The following is a 22,572-nucleotide window of genomic DNA, read 5'->3' as shown; positions in this document are numbered from 1 at the left end:
CAACAGTTTACATTCAGTTTATATTTTCTTCACAACCAGGTAGGTCTACACTAAAAGAAGCATCTGTATTACATCCACAGCCAACAATATAGCAGCTGCACCAGTGCAAAGCTGCTAGCATAGACAGGTCTCAAGCATTTTAAACATCATTTCCCAACCTGCAAATCTGAAAATAACTGCTCCTAAGTATTACATGATTTCAGGCAATGGGAATATGCAGGTGCTCAATTTGGCTCATATATGGTACTATAAGAGATGATGTCTCTCTCTGAGATGCATACATAATACTAATTAAAGTGGGTGGTAAAGATGCCCTTTGTAGTAAGTACACAATATTGCGTTGAATTTCATTGTTATGTATGGGGCAAAGAACGATGAAACAAAACTGCAAGGAAGCATCTGTAAACTCAGTGCATTCTAAGGCATATAATCAACAGAACAGGGTCTCAATCCATGGGCTACATTAGCCCATGGTCCATGGAAATCTGGCTGATCACATGGTGCTGGCTCCTCTCCCTTATTTCCAGCTCCTCAGTTACATTAAACAGTCACCTAATATTACCTTTCTGAACAGTAACTCCCCACTTAACGTCCTCTTGCTTAATGTTGTTTTGATCTTACGTCCCTGCTCAATTACAAAACATGCTCCATTTAAAGTTGTGCAATGCTTCGCTATAACATCATTTCGCTGCTTGCTTTGTCCACAGCTGGCAGCCCCCTCATCAGCTCCCCTGCACGCCCCCCCCCAGCGCCTCCTGCCCCCTAGCAGACCCTGCGGATCAGCGCCTTCCTCCGCCTCCCCCTGCCTCCTGCCCACGGCAATCAGCTGGCTTGCGGTGTTCAGGAGGGAGGGGGAGGAGCGAGGACACGGCGCGCAGGCTCCCCTTCCCTCCCCTGACTCCCAAACACCGCAAGCCAGCTGATTGCCATGGGCAGGAGGCAAGGGGAGGGAGAGGATAGGAGCAAGGATGAGGGGTGCGGAATAAAGGGGGGGAAGAAGACGCAAGTTAAGGGTGGGAGTTTGGGGGAAAGAGGTAGCATGGGCAGGCCAAGGGTTGAGCCTCCCACCCCTGGTGCTTGCAGAGTAGGGGAAGCTGCTGCTGTGTAATGTGCTTTTCCTAGCGCACAGCACCTTCAGGCTCCTTGCCTGACTCATTGTCCCCAGTGCCGGTGGGCTGTGCCTGAGTGGGGTAAGGTAGGGGCACCTCCCAACTATAGTACTGTACTGTACGGCAAAAAAATTTCCCTGGAACCTTAGCCACCCCGCATTTAAATTCATTCTTATAGGGAAATTGGATTCGCTTAACATCGTTTCACTTTAAGTCGCATTTTTCAGGAACATAACTACAACGTCAAGAGAGGAGTTACTGTATAAGCAATTGCTGTAGGTGCCACAGGGATATTATGTGACTATGACCAGGAGGGGACATGGTCTGCACCATTGCGGATGGATGGGGGTATCCAACAGACAACACTCAAAATCAGAGAAACTATTTTGCAGGACAAAACAAAACAATGAGCTTATGCTGTGCCAGAAAACAATTAAAAATTTACAACGTAAAAAGGAAAATCCTGACAAGCAGTGAGGTAATAAGGGTACTTCAGCAGCTATGAATGGAAGATAGCCTAACAGGGTCTGATGTGATTGGGAATCTAATGAGCTCAGATAGTAGGAAACTCAATCCAGTACTTGATGAGGGGTACAGGGAATAAGCATCTGTGATTATTAACCAAAATTGGCCACTGGAAGTTATTCTGATTCCAAAAAGAGAGCTGGAAGAGTATTTTTTTATCCTGCGAGGAGAAAGTTGCCTGAATAATCACACTCTGTTTATCTAGGTGTTTCTATCATGCTTATCATTGAGTCTGAGCAGATTCAAGAATACTGGATTTGGCCACCGAGATTTTACAAGTTCCGAATTAACACTGACGGAACATGTACTTCAAAACCTCATTAATTGCAACATCCAAACAAAGTAAAAAAAGGACTTTGAAAAAGAACCAAAACGGTGCACAGAGGAGATATTGAAAAAGAGAACTTTTTCAGTGGTATAGAAGTGTAACATCTTCCACTTAGGGCTACTTTACAAAGATGTACTGGGTGGAATGTGTTTTACGCACCCAAGATTAATGCTTCTGTGGCTGTCATAGGAATAAGAAATTTGCCTCATAACAATAAACCCAGGATTGTCACATTCAATTTTTCTTTGATAGAACTGGTATGTGAAAACTGAGCTATATATAATTTTCTCAGATTGCATCAGGATGACTTTCTTGCCCTGTGTAAATGGAGGGTAGGAGAAGAGAGGTAGACAAATCTACCATCCCCCCTTCCGAAGATCCCCAAAAGGATTTTGGGTGTATGATATTTAGTTTTTATATCCAGAGAACAACCATCAGCTTCATGTAAATCTGTGAAAACAATTGTATTTAGAAACAATTTTCATGAAATACATATACATTTTATCCCTATTCTTTATCACCAAGGACATTTGCATGCAAACATTGTCTTTGTATTTAAGAATTTGTCTGCTACTGCACTCTATTCCCTTATTCCCCACCTGAAGTAAAAATAATTATTATTGATTGACTTTAAAACAGCAACAGTCACACGCCTCAAGCTGCCATACAGTATAGCAAACAACAACAGAGCAGCATTATCACAGCAAGCAATTGTCATGTTCACACATGGCAAGTTACAGCTTCAAACTAGAGACAGCAAGGGCAGATGAACACTTACAGTGTCATTTTAGTGTGAAAAGTAACTACGTAATTCAACAGATCTATTCTCTGTGGGATTTGAGTCCCATTTGCTTATGTTAGGGACAAACAAGCATTTACTCCTGGTAGCACTGCAGAGCCAGTACAGCTATGGGAGGGGAAAGTGGATTCTATTCTTCCATGTGTATCATCAACAAAATGGATTCTCTAAATCCTGATTAGAGAAAAGACGGTTACTCACCTTTGTAACTGTTGTTCTTCGAGATGTGTTGCTCATATCCATTCCAGTTAGGTGTACGCGCCGCGCGTGCACATTCGTCGGAAAACTTTTACCCTAGCAACTCAGTGGGCCGGCAGGTCGCCCCCTAGAGTGGCGCCACCATGGCGCTCCATATATACTCCTGCCGGCCCACCCGCTCCTCAGTTCCTTCTTGCCGGCTACTCCGACAGTGGGGAAGGAGGGCGGGTGCGGAATGGATATGAGCAACACATCTCGAAGAACAACAGTTACAAAGGTGAGTAACCGTCTTTTCTTCTTCGAGTGATTGCTCATATCCATTCCAGTTAGGTGAATCCCAAGCCTTACAAAGGCGGTGGGGTCGGAGTGAAATGTGGCAGAATAAAACTGCCGAGCCAGAGGCTACAGCCTCTCTTGACTGCTGAACCAGGGCATACTGCGAAGCAAAGGTAAGGACCGAGGACCAATGGAGCTTCGCGACAGGTCTCGTGGGTAGAAACACGAGCCAGCAAGGCGGCAGATGAAGCCTGAGCCCTGGTAGAATGCACGGTGATGTGGCTTGGAGAAATATGAGCCAAATCAGAACAAGTGGGGATGTCCGCCATCACCCAAGATGAGATCCTCTGAGAGGAAAACAAGCAAGCCCTCCCTTTGGCCCGCTACCGGGGCAGAGCTGGGGCACCTTAGGAAATGATTCTGTCAGCACAACATAATGCGAGCACTCCACAGATGTCCAAGGAGTGCAACGGTTATGCCCATTGCGTTGAGCTGTGGGTAACATGAAAGGCCAAAACACCTTAGGGAGGAAAGCCGGGTGCGGTCACAACTGCACCTTGTCTTTGTGGAACCTTCGTAAGAGCTCTGATCTCAGAGACCCGTCTGGCCAAGACTAGGTTGAGGCCCCAGGGCGGGGCTGGGCGGCGCACCCGAGGGTGCAAGCGCTCCAAGCCCTTGAGGGACCTCGAACCCATAGAGCGTGGGACACTGAACGTCCATCTTAGCCTGCTGGAAGGTAGGGACGGCTGCTGAGAGTATCCTCAGCGATGATACCGCCAGATCCTGCCGCTGAAGGCCAGAGGCAGGCCAAATAGAGGGGATCGAGACCTCAGCAGGAGCAAGATCGAGCGTACTGCAGCTGTAAAGGAAACGCTTCCACCTGGCTCGGTACGTTGACCAGGTGGAAGGCTGCCTGTCACCCCAACTCAGGTACGCAGGAGCCACCGTGAGGCGAAGAGGCTGCAGGTCCGAGTGACGAAGCCTGTCATTGCCCTGAGTGATGAGGTCTGGGCTGACAGGCCGAGCAACGTGGTATGTCAGTGCTGCCTGGACCACTCTGGAGTGATCATGATGACGCACGCTCCGCCCCTGCGGAATTTGAGCAGGACGTAACGAACCAGTGGGAACAGCGGGAAGGCATAATGCAGTTGGCCGTTCCACGGTATCAGGAATGCGTCCAAGATCGATTCCGAGGAGAGACCTTGGAAGGAGCAGAACACCTGGCATTTCCTGCACTCGCGGTGAGCGAACAGGTCTGTGTGAGGAACCATTTCCACTTCCGGAAAGCGGGACGCCTCACATGGGGCAGAGTGATGACTCGTAAGACAGGAAAGACCTGCTGAGTCAAAGAGATAAGACGTTCCGAACGCCTGGGAGAAAGGACGTCGCCAGCTCCATCGAGCGGGCCATGCAAAAGACCCGGAAATGGATGGCCTCCTGACAAAAAAGGGGGGAGGACTATGTCCCCCCTGAATGCTTATGAAGCACCTGGCCATTGTGTTGGCTGTAAACACCGAGATACAACGGCCTCGCAGCTGCCGCTGGAACCCCTGGCATGCCAGGCGGACTACTCTGATTTTTGGGGCATTAATGAGGAATGCCAGCTCCCTAGAAGACCGAAGGCCTTAAGCTCGGAGGTGACCATGAGCACTCGAGCAGAGAGATGATGCGTCCGCCGTCAGGGGCGGTGAGGGCTGGGGCGGATGAAACCGCATCCTGTCCACACCAAGGAGGGGGTTAGCCACCACTCTAGGGAGCCTAAGGCGTTCGAGGGAACGGTGACTACCATGACCATTGGCTCCCTGTCCAAGCGGTACGCCGAGGTGGGCCGGACTTGGAGAGGACGGAGGCGGAGCTTGGCGTGTTTGGTTACAAACTTGCGGGCAACCATGGACCCAGGAGACTGAGACAAGAACGAGCTGAGGTCGTTGGGAAAGCCTTCAGACCTCAGATGATTGATGCCATCGCCTAAAACCGCAGTTGCGATAAGCAGGCTCCGGCTAGGTAGGAGACCAAGATAGCCCCTAGGAAGCCCAACCTCTGCGTGGGAACCAGAGTGGATTGCTCTATAGTAATCATCAGGCCTTGATCTGTGAATAAGACCGTGACGATGCCCACGGCTGAGTGGGTTGTGTGTCAGAGACTCCTCGGATAAGCGAATCGTCCCAATACGGAAAAACGCATATCCGACATAGCTACGGTAGGCGGCGACTATGGCCGTAAACCGGGAGTATTCACCGCTGGCTATAAAGCGGAGGCATCTCCCGTGCGGAGGGAAGATGGCATTGCGAAAGTACGCGTCCTTCCTATCCAGGGCGGCATAGTAGCCCCCAGGAGGCAAGGATGGAATAATGGTTCCCAGGGATACCATGCAGAACTTCAACCTTATCCCAAACCGGTTGAGTCCATGCAGGACCAGGGAGGTCTGAGACCTGTGTTCGAGTGGGGAACTAGGGCATAACGGGAGTAAAACCCCTAGCCCCTTTCGTCCGCTGAAGGGGGACAGGGCTGGAGCAATTTAAAGGTGGTACCTATGCTCCATCGTGCGCAGGACCCAGCGATCTAAAAGTAACTGGGGCCATGCCAGGAGAAAGCGGGATCAGGATCCCGTCCTGCGACTGGTACACCGCCCTCCGACGAACCTTGGAAGGTCCGTCTTTGGTCCCAGTGGTAATTGCGAGGGACTTCGACTCTGGCTTTTTAGGGGGCCTGACGTTTGTCTGCGACCACCTTGGCCTTGCCGTTTTCCAGAGTTCTGCCTCTGGCTAGGCACAGAGTATGGCGGCTGGGGCCATAAAGGCCTGCGTTTGGTCGCAAGCGTATACACGCTGAGACGCATTAGGACCCTATTGTCCAGCAGGCTTCGCAGTCTGGGGCTGTCTCTGCCGCGAAGATGCCTTTACCAACAAAGGGTAAATTCTTTCCCCCGTCCTCCAAGACGGCAGCGAACTCTAGGTGGGAGGTTCGAGGGAGAAACTCCTCCACCCAGGTGCTATAATTATCGCAGCCAAGCAAGGCTTGTTGCTTTGCTACCCAGAGGCGCAGGGCCCCTGCAGAGTACACCTTGCATTCGCCAAGGCTCTTTCTGCTTCGGGGCTGGCGCCCGCTGGCCATGATATCAGGATCATGGTCCTGAGCATAAAATCTGCGCATATGGGATGACACGGATGCGTGTCCGGATGGCCATGGAGGTACTAAAAGAAGGCACGGGCCGAGTCTCTGACTCACTCGGACCTTGCCCAACTCGGCACCGGGGACCGGCATCGGGAGGCGTATCGGTACCTGGAACGAGATCCAGACCCGCAACCAGAACGGTGTCGGGAGGTCGACCGAGATCTCGAGGCTCGGAGAAGAGCTACAGGAGTCAAGGTACCTGCCCCGGTGCCAGATGTCGGAACGGTGCCGATAGCGGGTCGGCGAACGGGATACCGACCGGTGCAGCGAGTGTGACCAGTACCGAGGAAAACAGTACCGGGACTGCCAGTGGTGTCCGGCGTGCCGACAGGACTTGGAGTGTCTGCGGGACCGTGATCATGGACGGTGCCGCTCTGCTGTACTGACAGGGGACAGTCCCTTGAAGAGACTGTATTACCCGTACCGGCGGTGCCCGGGTCAGGCAGCACTGACTCTGTCATGGCACTGAGAGCCCTCGCCGTTGGTAACATCTCCGGCGTGCAGGGAACAGCAGGCTCAACCACAGTGCGTACTGGGGAGCTGTCAGGCACCGGATTCGACGGCCCTCGTGGGGCCGGGATCCACGGTACCAAGGTCATCAGAGCTTCGGTAGGTGCCGGTGCCGGGCGAACCGAGTTAGATAAGCTGTCTGGCTGCGGTGCCGTCAGCACTGAAGCAGCGGGAGTAATACGCTCAACCACGGCGCGTGCCGGGGAGCCGTCGGGCACCGGATTCGATAGCCCTTGTGGGACTGGAATCGACGGTGCCGATAGAAGCAGCCGGAACAGGAGCTCAACCACGGCGCGTGCCTGGGAGCCGTCAGGCACCGGATTCTACGGCCCTTGCGGGACCGGGATCGACGGTGCCGACGTCATCGGTACCGCAGCAGGTGTCGGTGCCGGGCGATCCGACTTAGACTAGCTCTCTGACCGCGGTGCCGTTGGCACGGAAGCAGCCGGAGCATTAGCTCGACCACGGCGCGTGCCGGGGAGCCGTCAGGCACCGGATACTACGGCCCTTGCGGGACCGGGATCGACGGTGCCGACGTCATCGGTGCCGCAGCAGGTGTCGGTGCCGGGCGATCCGACGTAGACGAGCTCTCTGGCTGCGGTGCCGTTGGCACGGAAGCAGCAGGAGCAATACGCTCAACCACGGCGCGTGCCGGGGAGCCGTCAGGCACCGGATTCTACGGCCCGTGTGGGACCGGGATCGACGGTGCCGACGCCATCGGTGCCGCAGCAGGTGTCGGTGCCGGGCGATCCGACGTAGACGAGCCCTCTAGCTGCGGTGCCGCTGGCACGGAAGCAGCAGGAGCAATACGCTCAACCACGGCGCGTGCCGGGGAGCCGTCAGGCACCGGATTCTACGGCCCGTGTGGGACCGGGATCGACGGTGCCGACGCCATCGGTGCCGCAGCAGGTGTCGGTGCCGGGCGATCCGACGTAGACGAGCCCTCTGGCTGCGGTGCCGCTGGCACGGAAGCAGCAGGAGCAATACGCTCAACCACGGCGCGTGCCGGGGAGCCGTCAGGCACTGGATTCTACGGCCCTTGTGGGACCGGGATCGACGGTGACGACGTCATCGGTGCCGTAGCAGGTGTCAGCGCCGGGCGATCCGACTAGACGAGCTCTCTGGCTGCGGTGCCGCTGGCACGGAAGCAGCAGGAGCAATACGCTCAACCACGGCGCGTGCCGGGGAGCCGTCAGGCACCGGATTCTACGGCCCTTGTGGGACCGGGATCGACGGTGACGACGTCATCGGTGCCGTAGCAGGTGTCAGCGCCGGGCGATCCGACTAGACGAGCTCTCTGGCTGCGGTGCCGCTGGCACGGAAGCAGCAGGAGCAATATGCTCAACCACGGCGCGTGCCGGGGAGCCGTCAGGCACCGGATTCTACGGCCCTTATGGGACCGGGATCGACGGTGACGACGTCATCGGTGTCGTAGCAGGTGTCAGCGCCGGGCGAACCGAGTAGACGAGCTCTCTGGCTGCGGTGCCGCTGGCACGGAAGCAGCAGGAGCAATACGCTCAACCACGGCGCGTGCCGGGGAGCCGTCAGGCACCGGATTCTACGGCCCTCGTGGGACCGGGATCGACGGTGCCGACGTCGTCGGTGCCGGGCGAGCCATCTTAGACGAGCTGTCTAGCTGTGGTGCAGCTGGCACAGAAGCAGCAGGAGCAGTAAGCTCTACCACGGCGCGAGCCGGGGAGCTGCCAGGCAGCGGATTCCCTGGTCCTGGGGGACTGGAATCGATGGAGCCGAAGTCATCGGTGCCTCTGCAGGTGACGGTGCCGGATAACGCAACTGAGGCGAGCTCTCTGGCTGCGATGCAGGTGGCACGGAAGTAGCGGGAGCAGGGGGCTCAACCACGGCGCGTGCCGGGGAGCCGCCAGGCACCAGCAGGAATCGTAGACTCTCTCGACCTCGGAAGAAGGGAGCGGTGCCGAGTCGACATCGGTGCTCGAAAGGCCTTGGTGGTACCGGCGGGGTCCGGTGCCGAGGAGGCGCTTCTGCCCGCCGCTTGAACATCGCTCCGCGCCCAAGGTGGAGGGGCAAGTGAAAGTCCCGCACCTTTTTGTTCTCGGCTTAAAAGCCTTGCAAATGGGGGCACTTATCTGTCAAGTGTGATTCCCTGAGGCACTTCAACAGGAGTCATGTAGATCTCTCTTCGGCCGCGGCTTCTGGCAAGCCGGGCCCCTTTTTAAAACCCGGTGAGCCATGCATGGCTCCGGCACTGGGCTCATGGAAGGGGCTACTTCCTGAACCCCGCTAACTAAACTAACCATACAAATATATATATAAAAGTGTTATAACTGCATAATTATATACGAGAAAACGAGTAGCTAGGGAAGTGGAGGTCAGCTAAGCCGCGCTCCACTGTTCCAACGACCGACACGGGCGGTAAGAAGGAACTGAGGAGCGGGTGGGCCGGCAGGAGTATATATGGAGCGCCATGGTGGCGCCACTCTAGGGGGCGACCTGCCGGCCCACTGAGTTGCTAGGGTAAAAGTTTTCCGACGAATGTGCACGCGCGGCGCGTACACCTAACTGGAATGGATATGAGCAATCACTCGAAGAAGAATCTGTATTACTGGGGTGATGGAAGAGACACCCCTCAATTTTTTGATACCAGCTGGTGCTGTTAATACTGGCAATTAGATAAATGATCTTCGGACGCTAATTTGATATGGATGTCGTTGAGACAGCAAATACAGAAACTCAGTGTGTAATTTTTTTTTTTTTACTGGATCACAGTTCTGCCAAGAAACACACTTTAAAAAGGATTATTTTAATCAGATCAATGAGAAGAATCTAAAGAAAATACAGAGCAGAATAGAAAAGCGATACTCTTTTCCGAAGAGTTTTCTCATGCGCAGTCAGTAGCTTGGTATAATTTGTTAGAGTCTAATGAGTAATTTCCCCAAAAGTCTATAAGATATAGTCTTTCTCCCATAATGTGTGTATGTTAACACCCACTTATACTAACGAGACTTAAGGGTGAAAATCAAAGGAAGAGCCTACTCCTAAATACTTTCATTTTTAAAAAATAATTCATCTCTGGTCACTGAGCACAGACACACACACACGCACACAAAGGGCCCGTAGCTACTGTAACCAGAAAACTTACATAATGTTTTGTGCTTCTGTGCTCCCTCTGCTGGTTCTGCAGCAACAGTCAAATCAAACAAGCTCTTTTGACAGACTCTGTAGAGAATCTCTGGGGAGGGGTGTGAAACGTGAAGGGGAAGGGCATATGTGCCACTAATTTCATCTCCTTTGCTGACAACACCACTGCTGTCAGCTCATAACAGTCAGGACCATGGCCAGCACACATCATTTTTCCAAAGGGGCTCAAAAGCAGTGTGCCAGAAAGGGGGTGGGCGGGATGTCTTTAAGCTTTAGGAAGTTAAAATAAGTCAATTTCCCTGTGCAGTTGAAGATTGCATTTGTCATGAACACATTATTAAATGTCAGTGAAGGTGGACCCAAGCCAGCCTGAAACTGAATTTGCCAAAGTTCAATAATAAACACAAGACCCAGGAAGCAAGTTTGGACCAGAACTTTCCCAGATTTCAGGGGCACTGGATTTGCCTTAGGTTCATCTCTAAATATATGTAGAAGCTAAGTTCTTATTAACATTACTGATGTACTAAAAACATGAGGATATTTGTGATCCAGGGCTGACTTTGCAACTGTTACAGTAAGTAGTATCTTACACTTTGAGCAGTCTAATTCTTATTTAAATGTGAAGGAAGGTACTACTTGATGTGAGTAAGGATGGCAGAAGCAGTTGAAAGTTATTCTTAACATTGTAATATAATGTCAGAGAACCTGTATAATACTGTCCATAGCTGTAGATGCAATAGTTAATGGAGTTTTATATTTATATTAGGGCTGTCAATTAATCCCAGTTAACTCACGCGATTAATTAAAAAAATTAACTGCAATAAAAAAAATTAATCGCACAGTTAAACAATAGAATACCAATTGAAATGTATTAAATGGGGGAGGGATAGCTCAGTGGTTTGAGCATTGGCCTGCTAAACCAAGGGTTGTGAGCTCAATCCTTGAGGGGGCCATTTAGGGATCCTGGGGTAAAAATCTGTCTGGAGATTAGTCCTGCTTTAAGCAGGTGGTTGGACTAGATGACCTCCTGAGGTCCCTTCCAACTCTGATATTCTATGAAATGTTTTTCTACATTTTCAAATATTGATTTCTATTACAAACACAGAATACAAAGTGTACAATGCTCACTTTATATTATTTTTATTACAAATATTTGCACTGTACAAAATGATAAACAAAAGAACTGTAAGTTTTCAATTCACCTCACTCAAGTACTGCAGTGCAACTCTTTATCATGTAGATTTTTTTGGTTACATAACTGCACTCAAAAATAAAACAAAGTAAAACTTTAGAGCCTACAAGTCCACTCAGTCCTACTTCTTGTTCAGCCAATTGCTAAGACAAACAAGTTTGTTTACATTTACGGAAGATACTGCTGACTTCTTAGTTACAATGTCACCTGAAAGTGAAAACAGGCATTTAAGTAGCTGGTGTTGCAAGGTATTTATGTGCCATATATGCTAAACATTCATATGCCCCTTCATGCTTCGGCCACCATTCCAGAGGACATGCTTCCATGCTGATGAGGCTCGTTAAAATAATAATGCATTAATTAAATTTGTGAATGAACTGATTGGGGCAGAATTGTATGTCTCCCGTTCTGTTTTACCCACATTCTGCCTAATATTTCATTATAGCAGTCTCAAATGATGACCCAGCATATTCATTTTAAGAACATTTTCATAGCGCATTTAACGAGACTTCTAAGGATAGATACAGCACTCAACCGAGGTTTAAGAATCTGAAGTGCCCTCCAAAATTTGAGAGGGATGAGGTGTGGAGCGTGCTTTCAGATGTCTTAAAAGAACCAACACTCCGATGAGGAAACTACAGGACCCAAACTACCAAAAAAGAAAATCAACCTTCTGCTGGTGGCATCGGACTCAGATGATGAAAATGAACATGTGTCGGTCCGCTCTGCTTTGGATCATTATCAAGCAGAACCTGTCATCAGCATGGAGGCATATAGTCTGGAATGGTGGTTGAAGCATGAAAGGACGTATGAATCTTTAGCACATCTGGCACGTAAATATCTTGCAATGCAGGCTACAACAGTGCCATGTGAATGCCTGTTCTCACTTTCAGGTGACATTGTAAACAAGACATGGGCAACATTATCTCCTGCAAATTGTAACCAAACTTATTTGTCCGAGCAATTGGCTGCTGTAGGACTGAGTGGACATGTAGGTTCTAAAGTTTTATATATAAATAAAAGCTTCCATACCCAGAAAAGAAGAAACATAAAAAACTATGTTTTAAAAGATGATGATGTTTGTATTTGTTAAGCAATCCCTGTTCAGCAGAACGACAGACATTTGTTGAAACAGTAATCTCATAACTTTCCATTAGACTGCCTATCATATCAAAAATTTGCATTCACACTTTCCATAGTGTCTAGGCAGATCACTTGATACTACCCCTACATAGGAAACAGAGAAACAACTTTTGAATGCAACATTCAGCTGCTTTAACTAGGTCTTTCCCATTGTCAAATATTTCTGTAAAACAGAAGAATACTTATTTGTTGTTTCTAATGCAACACATTAAACTGCTATGTGCTTACACTAATACATACATTCAGTTTTGCAAGCTACTAATCAATAATACAGAATATAGCTGCATTATAAAAAAACAGGTAAAATCAGCCAACATGGAAAAATTAATATTGAGTCCTATTATATCCCAACTCATTTAGTCTAATAATGGTGAATGATATTTTCCAAGCACTTTATTCAAGCAATAAAAAGGCAGAATTATTTGATCTCCTTCTAACCTTTATGATTCTAAGCAATCTTTTTTTGACCCAGATTGACTGAAGCAACATCTGCAAAGCCTTTCAAAAAATTGTGCTCAGCATGCACTATGTCAGTCCACAGCCAAAGATAAATGTTATTATTTTAAAACCATCATCCTACTAACAGATGAGCAAACCTACTACATTAGTATAGCCTGCAGATCTCCAGCATTGGTGAGAAAGTGCCAGAGGGTTTTAGCTTCATGGAATTTTACATACCTGACTTAGTATGGGTTAATGCAATCCACCAACACAGGAATTTTAAAACCTGCCCTGTGGCATACACCTGCCATTACAAAAGATGGTATAATCCGACAAGCTCAAGACCCCCGAGAGGATGGTAAAGGATTCATGTCCAGATCTCTTGTGGCCAATAGAATGCAGAAAGGCAGAGACCTTCTTATGCAGCTCAAAGATACAGAAATCAACTCCAATTTTCATATAGTATTTATTTGATTTAATGAGGGTTTTTCCCCCCCCATGAGATTTTTTACTTGTAGTGTACTGAGCAGCTCCATCAGAAGATATTGGATAAGCCACTGAGGAGGAGATGTACCACAATAAATGTAATACACATTTTTTAGGGCATCATTACACTAACCTCAGCTACCCTGACAAAGAGACAAGAACTAACTGGGATTCTGTGTTAAACACACAAAGTAATAATCACTTGTCCAGCTGACATAAGCTATTACTTTGTCCTAATTTAAAATGCTGCAGTACCAACACTGCAGTGTCTCTCTGGCAAATCTGCCCACTGACTTCAATGGGTAGCTTTGTCTAAGTAGGGACTGTGGAATCAGGCCCCTAATGCCACTTCGCCAATTATTGACATGATTCTGTATTACTGCACACACAAAACTCCTACTAATGTCAATAGGCATTTGAGATAAAGAAGGACGAAGCCCTAAAAAATATGCATTTTCACAAGAGCACACAACTCTATAAATTCAGAGAACACTGTAATTTAAAATTTTAATTAAAATGTTAGAACTATTTATGCTACAAATAAGACCATCCTGTATTTTAATTAATAAAACGTAATTGGCACTCAACTATGGCTCTACATGGAACAATCTCTCATCATTTTTTAAAGCAAACCCACGCAACCTGGCTGGAGAGCAGAGAGCATGCACAGCTACCAAGTTCTATTTGACAAGCATTCACATGCCTAGAGAGAGCTGGGGTGATAGAGGACAGCAAGTTAGACAGGAGTTTGAAATGCAGTCTGGCTGCATGAAAAAAAGGAATGGCCAATGCAGTCTTTGGGCTGAATATGTAGAGGAATCTCATTAAAAAATAGGGAGGGAACAGTATTTCTGTATACTGCACGCAGACACTGCATTCTGTTCAGAGTACCTATTTCCCAGAAAGACAACTGGCAAATTGGAGCTTTACAGCACAAGGATCAGTTGTGCTGCATCACTTCATCTCCCAGGAGAGGGCAAAATGAACTTCTAAAGATAGAAAAATCACAGAATCATAGAACTGGAAAGGACCTTGAGAGGTCATGTATCCTAGTTCCCTGCACTCAAGTCAGGACTAAGTATTAGACCACCCCTGACAGGTGTTTGTCCAACCTGCTCTTACAAATCTCCAATGACGGAGATTCTACAACCTCTCTAGGCAATTTATTCCAGTGCTTAACCACAGTTAGGAAGGTTTTCCTAATGTCCAACCTAAACAGCCCTTGTTGCAATTTAAACACATTGCTTCTTGTCCTATACTTAGAGGCTAAGAGCAGCAATTTCTCTCCCTCCTCCTTGTAACAATCTTTTATGTACTTGAAAACTTATGTCCCCTCTTCAATCTTCTCTTCTCCAGTCTAAACAAACCCAATTTTTTCAGTCTTCCTTCATAGGTCATGTTTTCTAGACCTTTCATCATTTCTGTTGCTCTTCTCTGGACTTTCTCCAATTTGTCCACATTTATCCTGAAATGTGACGCCCAGAACTGGACACAATACTCCACTTGAGGCCTAATCAGCCTGAAGTAGAGCGGAAGAATTATGTCTCGTGTCTTGCTTACAGTACTCCTGCTAATACATCCCAGAATGATGTTTGGTTTTCTTTGTAATATGAGTTACACTGTTGACTCATATTTAGCTTGTGATCCACTATAACCCCCAGATCCCTTTCTGCAGTACTCCTTCCTAGGCAGTCATTTCCCATTTTGTATGTGTGCAACTGATGTTCCTTCCTAAGTGGAGCCCTTATTGAATTTCATCCTATTTACTTCAGACCATTTCTTCAGTTTGTCCAGATCATTTTGAATTTTAATCCTATCCTCCAAAGCACTTGAAACCCCTCCCAGCTGGTATTGTCCGCAAACTTTATAAGTATACTCTCTATGCCATTATCTAAATCACTGATGAAGATATTGAACAGAACCGGACCCAGAACTGATCACTGCGGGACCCCACTCGTTATGCCCTTACAGCATTCTGTGAACCACTGATAACTTCTCTCTGGGAACAATTTTCCAACCAGTTATGCACCCACCTTATAGCTCCCTCTAGGTTGTATTTCCCTAATTTGTTTATGAGAAGGTCATGTGAGACAGTATCAAAAAAGCCTTACTACAATCAAGATATACCACATCTACTGCTTTCTCCTACTGACTGCCTGTCAAAGAAAGCTATCGAGTTGGTTTGACACAATCTGTTCTTGACAAATTTATGCTGACTGTTACTTATCACCTCATTATCTTTTAGGTGTTTGCAAATTGATTTCTTATTTGCTCCATTATCTTTCCGGGAACAGAAGTTAAGATGACTGGTCTGTAATTCCCCAGGCTGTCCTTATTTCCCTTTTTATAGATGGGAGGTTTATTTAGGTTGGTATGACAGGGTATAACTAGTAGGGTAGAATGAATGCATGCCAGACATGGAACATTTAGGGTGAATACAAGATTGGGGAGGAAGGGAAAAATCACTGGAGACAGTGATGTGAGGCTGTGGAGTAATCTCTGGGAAATGGTAGATGTTTTATCAATTGAGATATTTAAATTGTACTATAGTAAACATCTGAAGGCGCAGTTCAGAGGAAAGTTGTGCACAGGCAGGAGGATGAATTGAATGGAATGGTCTAGCAAGTTCTTTGCTATTTCTAGCTTGAATGATTTTAGGAAAAATGGCAATTTTCTTCAGTACATCATCAAGGCAAGTCTTGGCCTTTTTCAGCTGTGCTTGCTGGTTTCTGCAGCAATATGGGTGAAAACCTGCCCCTTTGACAGATGACTGGGATTAAATGGACTGAAATAAAATGTAGTAACAGAACTCTGCTGGAAACGGCTAGCAACTGGCAAAGGAACATGTAAACAAAACTAGCAGAGGGATCTGGGTGTGGTCTGACAGACAACAGCTGGCCAGCTCCACAACTGATGTAAACTGGCATAGCTCCATTTATTTTAATGGAGTCATGCTGTTTTACAGCAGCTGAGAATCTGGCCTAGTATGTAAAGGAAAGGGACCAAGAGCTGTTCATTTCACAGCAAGTCCCAGCAAGTCCAATAGAAACTTGCACACTCTTCAGGGATTAATCCCCTCAGCAAATATTTGCAGTGACGCTCACACAATTGTCAAAACAGTAGGGTTTATTTGTTAAATGGAACACAGCATAAGAAGTTCTTAGGGTAGTCTAGAGAAATGGAAGGTTGAAGCAGAGCCCATTCTGGTCAGCCCAGAGCCCAGCCAAGCTGCAGTGAACCCCCTGGTTCACCCCATCTCTCTATCTGACCTCCTTCATCAGACCAAACTCTCAGTGAGAGACCTGACTCCTTCCAGCAGCCAACTCTTATCCCCACCTCACATCTTCATAGTCCTTTGTTCTCACCTGGGAAAATGCTGTTCAGCCTCCCTAAGAAGAGAGGGAAAATTCATATCCCTCTGGGTCATAGGTAGCTAGGTATCAATGTCTGGGCATTGTCCATTTTTATTGATTCAAGTTTATTTTCCCGAACCAGTACACTTAAAAAGCACAAACAAATCTACATCAGATCCTGCTTCCATACAAGGCCACAAATGCCACCTCCCACAAATGGTTATTGGAATCAATCCTACTTCCATTGAAATCAGTGCTAAAACTCCCATTAGGTTCAACAGGAGGAGGTGCAAAGCTCTGAAACCTCTGCAACATTGACCCCACACATGTTTTGGGGTGGGATCACAGTCCTTTATCATCAGTATAAAGAGAGAACAAACAAAGCAACGTTAAATAAGACCCTGGCCCAAGAAACAATGCAGCGAGAATGATGATCAGTGCAATATATTGCTCAACATGAAAATGAGCTACAGTATTTATCTCTGTTGCAAGGTATTAAAATGAAATTTTCAAAACAGAGCTTGAAGCGACTGCATTAGAAGATGCATAATTTGGTTAGACTGACCTTAAAAAGGAATAAAAAGCTGCTTATTTCCATAATGTTGGCCTCCAACATTATAAAAGGTCAGAGAATGTATCATGATATACAAAACAGTTCAGGAATAGTTAAGCTGAGAAGTTCTCCGTGACTTGCAATTATGTGGCTATTTACATATGTATATATTTTAAGTGACTGTTGAGTGTTCTTGAGAGGTTCTGGATTTCCAGCAGTGGAAATTAAAGTCTTCTAATTATCCACAAGACAAATACAAACATGCACCAGCAGCAGGAGTTTTGGTCACGCTACTCTACTAACATGCTTCAATCTTGACCTGGAGAGATTATCCCCAAGGGCAAGTTTCAGCCTCCTTGCCCTTTCTGTCCTTGGCCTCTCTACATAGGCTGCCAAGAGTGGTGTCAACTGTGACAGCGGATCTTGTGAAATGATTGCCTATCTGCTAGGAAGAAGACTAAGATTTCCAATTCGTTACATGAAACAGCAAATCAGATAATGACTCTCAGTTGCCACCAACCTGTGCTAGAGCCGAAGAGATGACCTATAGGTGTAATGCTACATATCCCATTAGCAATCCCATAAATCAGCCAGATGTTTGTTTTGTATCCTGGTACTACACCTCTACCCCAATATAAAGCGACCTGACAAAATGCTGGTTTGCATACAACGTGGTAAAGCTCTGACACACTGCTCTGATCAGCGTGTTAAGGGTGCCAGGATGGGGCCTAGACCAAGAGGTTGAATAAGGGGCAGACGGTCTCAGGGGCGGTCAGGAGCTCCTCCACCCCAGGGTCTGGGAGGCAGGAGCTTGGGGAGGGGGCACTTTCGGGGGCCCTGAAGGCCCAGGGGATTAGCAGGGGGCCAGGAGCAGCCCGTTCCACTTCCCTCACCCTGGCCCCAGCCGCGGCTTGGGGGAGGGAGCTTGGGGGAAGGGATCCCCCTGCACTCACCGGCAGCAGCGGAATCAGAGCAGCCTGGCCCCAGCCCGCTCCACTCCCCCGGCTCCCAGCTGCAGCGTTCTGCTTCCAGCCACAGGTGAGTGCAGGGGGCATCTTTTCCCCAACCTCCCTGCACTCACCAGCGGCGGGAAGCGGAGCGCCACGGCTGGGAGGTGGAAGAGTAGAGCGGGCTGGGGCCACGTTGCTCCGCTTCCCACCGCTGCTGGTGAGTGCTTGTCAGGGGGTGGAGTCCTGGGGGTGATTAGGGATGGGGGTCTCTGGAGGGGGTGATCAAGGGACAAGGAATGGGGAGGGTGAGGGAGATATAACGCGGTCTCAGCTAGAACACGGTGAGATTTGTCGTCTCCGGAGGACCACATTATATCAGGGTAGAGGTGTATTTGCGATTTCCTAAAACCCAGACTTTTCTTATTGCTTCAGAGTTAAAAATAAAAACACCTATTGGTTATTTTTAAAACCACGAAGCGGTGGGAGTGGATTCATTATCTAATACTAAAAACATCACATGTCTTTGCCAAGCTTTTAAAGAAGAAAAATTTCCATTAATATACTATGCAACACAAAGGTGCACACTCTCAAAACATGAAGATGCACTAATTAGAGAAGTGACCTGTGTGTACACACCTTAAAGAAAAGTGCTGAGTTATAGTGACCTCCCAAAGAGAAAACAAGGCTGGCAACTTCACATGTGAAGTCAATCTTCCGACAAGCTGAACAGTACTGCCGATAATGCTTTAATTATGATCACCTCTTTAAATAAGCAGCATTTCAACAGCATCTCACAGCTAAGTGCTGAAAACTCTCTCTGCTTTGGAAGGTTTTATTTTAGTTCTATAAACAGCAATACTCACAGGTGAACTAAACCCTCTCCAATTATATATGCAGGTGTTTCCCAAGTAGAACCCCACAAATAAATGGCATGGTTTATAACAAACTGCCTGTTATACCAGACAGGAACGGATTTCCTCAAACCAGGCATATTAGTGTGAGGGCATTCAGTCTGGTTGTGACATACAAAATGTGATTATAACAGACACTTTGGGGGCTTTTTAAGGCTAGCACACAAATGAAGAAGCTGGAGGGGGGAAAAGAATTGACAAATACAGAAATGACAGAGAAAGAGCCATACTGATTTCATTTCTTACAAAATAAAATTCTTGGCTAACTGTAAAAATGTATGTTAGTTAACACAGAGAGATATTCCAAAAAAAAAACCTGCCTGAGTTACCCAAAAAGAAAATTGCCTCTTTTGCTAGGAAAACCATTTCCTATGGTCAGAAAGGCACTAACTACCTGTCAAGAAGATATTTAAAAGCAATCGGGCCTAATCCTACAACTTTTGCTCACTACGTGAGTGGTCCTAATGAAGTCAATATGAATAAAGATTATTCATGTGAGTGAATAAAGGTTGATGGTCATTTCTGAGCCTACTGCTGGAGTCCACCATCTTAGTAAAAAGTAGCCTCACCTGTGATACCAGCAGAACGGCATTCCAAACTGTTTAGACTGTAAACTAGTATTCCTTGTGCTTTAATTCTAGATTAACAACAGAAGTACTTAGTTAACACTGGGAGACTAATTATGAGACTGTGATTTTAGTGCACCATTGGAACAAATGTGCGCACTACCCACATGCATCCATATATCAGATTTGCACAAGCACGTGGGTAGCTGTGTAGGCGTGCATTGCTTCCGTAAAGTAGGTCATGCATGTGCAGTTCTGGTCCGCAAACCTGGCCCCAAAAGCTTAATAGCAAAGAGGAATATCTGATGGTAGATTCTGAAGTCCTAGGAGCACTACGTGCACAGCCTTTTTGAGTGGGCTGATAATAAACCAGCATCAAAGCAAGACAGAAATTGATTTACAAGCTCTTAATAAGAAGTAATATTTCATATGCATATACCACCTTCATCCCAATGCATTTACACTCCCATATGCTGGCTTCCATAACCACTTCCAACACTCTGTCACTCTCTACCAAGTAGCTGCCACTAGCGCACGACAGAGGACACATTCCAATTCACCACTGATCCATAAGCACAACTCCCAGCAAAGTTCTTTAGATGCATTGTGCAAAACATGATGGCTAGTTATGACCCGTTTAATTTTAAGGCTAACTTCTCCCCAGGCTCTCCAGGAAGCCACTCATCCACAGTGAGCTTTAGGAAACTGAGGCACAAAATGGGCACAGTTTTCCTTTGGCTGGAAAACATCCTTTCCAAAGAGTACCTCATATGCCCCTGCTGCCAAACAAATGTAATTTAATATAAAGGGCCAAACTCTGACTCTTTTCACTCATCCTGGACATTGGCACCAAGTCACACTTAATTCAAACTCTGCTTGTGACCAAAAGAGGGCCCCTAGAGAGGGCAGTGTTTTGGTGGCTCCCATGATGGGAGAGGGCAAAAGGACAGAACAGGTCCCACATGATTTCCAGCCACCACAAGACTTCCAGGATAGGGTGGAGGTATCACAGGACCTGGCCCGTGATCTGGTGCCATAACATCTCGCAGGATTTGGCATGAGATTTCAAGCCATGTGCTTGGAGCCACTTCCTGTTTGCTAGTTTCTAGCAGTCAGTCTACCCTTCCTCCCTTATCTAGGTTGCTGTGGGATGCACAAGTCACCACTTTGGTATGAGGGGAAAAAATCCTTCCCAATCCCACCAGATTGGCCAAGGCTAGTTGGGTTTTTCCCATCTTCCTTGAAGCAAAACTTCAGGGTTGGGTTTTAGGTAACCAGCTGGCTGGAATTCACCCCCTCCCAGAGGTCATAGTTTGGACCTACATGAGGGTTGTTTAGTTGTCACAACTTTTGACAGATGCCCAGCACAGGAACTTTCTGATTCAAGCACCAGATCCAAAAAGGTAACACACTGGACACGTCCTTACGAGATGGGGCATTGTGTCTAACCCCTTGGATACAAATGTGAACCAGCAGCCGGGCCCCACCCTGGGGGAACCACCCCATCAATGTGCTTGACAGCAGTGCTGGCTGGGGTTGAGGTCCCCTCTTGCCTCAATCTCCTAAAAGAAGGTCTGCGAAGTGATGGGTTGGAAGGAATAGACTAGAGTCAAAAGTCACAGTGGAAGAATTCCCCCCCCCCCCCCCCCCCCAGATCCTCTCCTGGCAATAATTTTACGGGCAGACACACACTGAAGTAACAATTTGGCCCAAAGAATAAAGAAAAAGCCTTTCTAGAGTAGGAGTCTCTAATAATTTTTCTCAGAATCACATTCTAATCCCTGCATACTTCACCCCCTCCAAACCAATCAGACAAAAGGTGGGAGCACAAGTGAGTTCAATTATAAGCAACAAGACACTGTATACTCAGCCCAGAGACCTGCCACCATTTGAACTATGCTGCAGAGAAAGAGGAAGTGTCTCCTGAAGAGCATTTGTCTCCACAAACAACTCATCCTCAGGGACTTTTATTTCAAGGTTCTTAACTGTTAAAGTAAATGAGCCTCACATTAAAGACCAGCTATATATCAAGCCAATCTAAACCCATCCTCTGCTAGGGAAATGGTTGTTTTCAGAGACAGTCACTTACTTTTCAGATGCAAACATCTCATGCTAGCTGGCACATAAAGCTACTCTGTTTACCTCTGTATTGGTTGATACAGGATACAATGTTGTGCCTTCCCATCAGCACAAAAATGGAATGCAACATGTAGGCTGAACATTAGTAAAATCTCCCTGACACCAAGATCTAATAAACTGTGTAACACTCTCCCAAGGGAAATGGCAGAGACCTCATCACTTGAGACATTTAAAACTAAACTGGACAAAGTCCTAGTAAATATACTGCAGGAAACAACCCCGCACTGACTGGGAGATATCCCATCCAGTCTAACAGGTTTTTCCCTTCTCTAGCACCTACAATTTGGTTGTCTGAAATCTAAGTGGCTGGGTAAGAATCGTAATTACTAAAGAGTCTGCACCTGGAAGTGTTATAATAATATGCTTCGTAAACAGGTAATTGCTACTGCACAATAACTTCTATTAACGTAATACAGTCTGACACTGAGGAACAGCAACTGTGTTTTACTGCAGTTACATGGAGATTGCTGCAGTGAGATCTGCAGTTGTCATCTTCCTAGCAGACCCAGGCTGGAAGCACCCTGGAAGTCGACCATCATGTTTTGGACTGGGTGGGAGGACAGGAGCTCAGGCCAGGTAAGGGACAATGACCTATTTATCTTTTAGAAGCACAGATCATGGGGGGGGGGGGAAGGCGGGGCAAGAGAAGAGCATGGACTCAGGTTAAGTAGTAAGAGAAAGCTGGGCTCTGATAACAGGTTGCTTCTCCACAGATACTGAACAGTTCTGGAATATTCTTTTGTGCAACTTCTTTCTAAGTTGGGCATTTGTAAAGAGCCCATCACTGAGCTACCTGGGCAAT

General features: G+C 47.2%; 1 protein-coding gene and 1 long non-coding RNA gene across 11 annotated transcripts in view; one reads left to right on the top strand and one right to left on the bottom strand.

Annotated features, from left to right (window-relative positions):
* The window catches only part of PCDH19 (protocadherin 19), a 124,711-nt gene that overhangs the window by 87,249 nt on the left and 14,890 nt on the right, over positions 1-22,572 (bottom strand). The gene's annotated exons all lie outside the window — the stretch shown is intronic.
* LOC115657359 overlaps positions 1-22,572 on the top strand; it is a 45,175-nt gene that overhangs the window by 14,868 nt on the left and 7,735 nt on the right. Inside the window, exon 3 of the long non-coding RNA XR_004001961.1 lies at positions 22,224-22,346. This is a non-coding gene — a long non-coding RNA (uncharacterized LOC115657359). The remainder of the gene's footprint in view (positions 1-22,223; positions 22,347-22,572) is intronic.

This window comes from Gopherus evgoodei, chromosome 9 (genome assembly GCF_007399415.2).
Source record: "Gopherus evgoodei ecotype Sinaloan lineage chromosome 9, rGopEvg1_v1.p, whole genome shotgun sequence".
NCBI lineage: Eukaryota > Metazoa > Chordata > Testudines > Testudinidae > Gopherus > Gopherus evgoodei.
The sequence above is the reverse complement of the archived record's forward strand: the minus strand, read 5'-3'. Positions and strand labels throughout refer to the sequence as shown.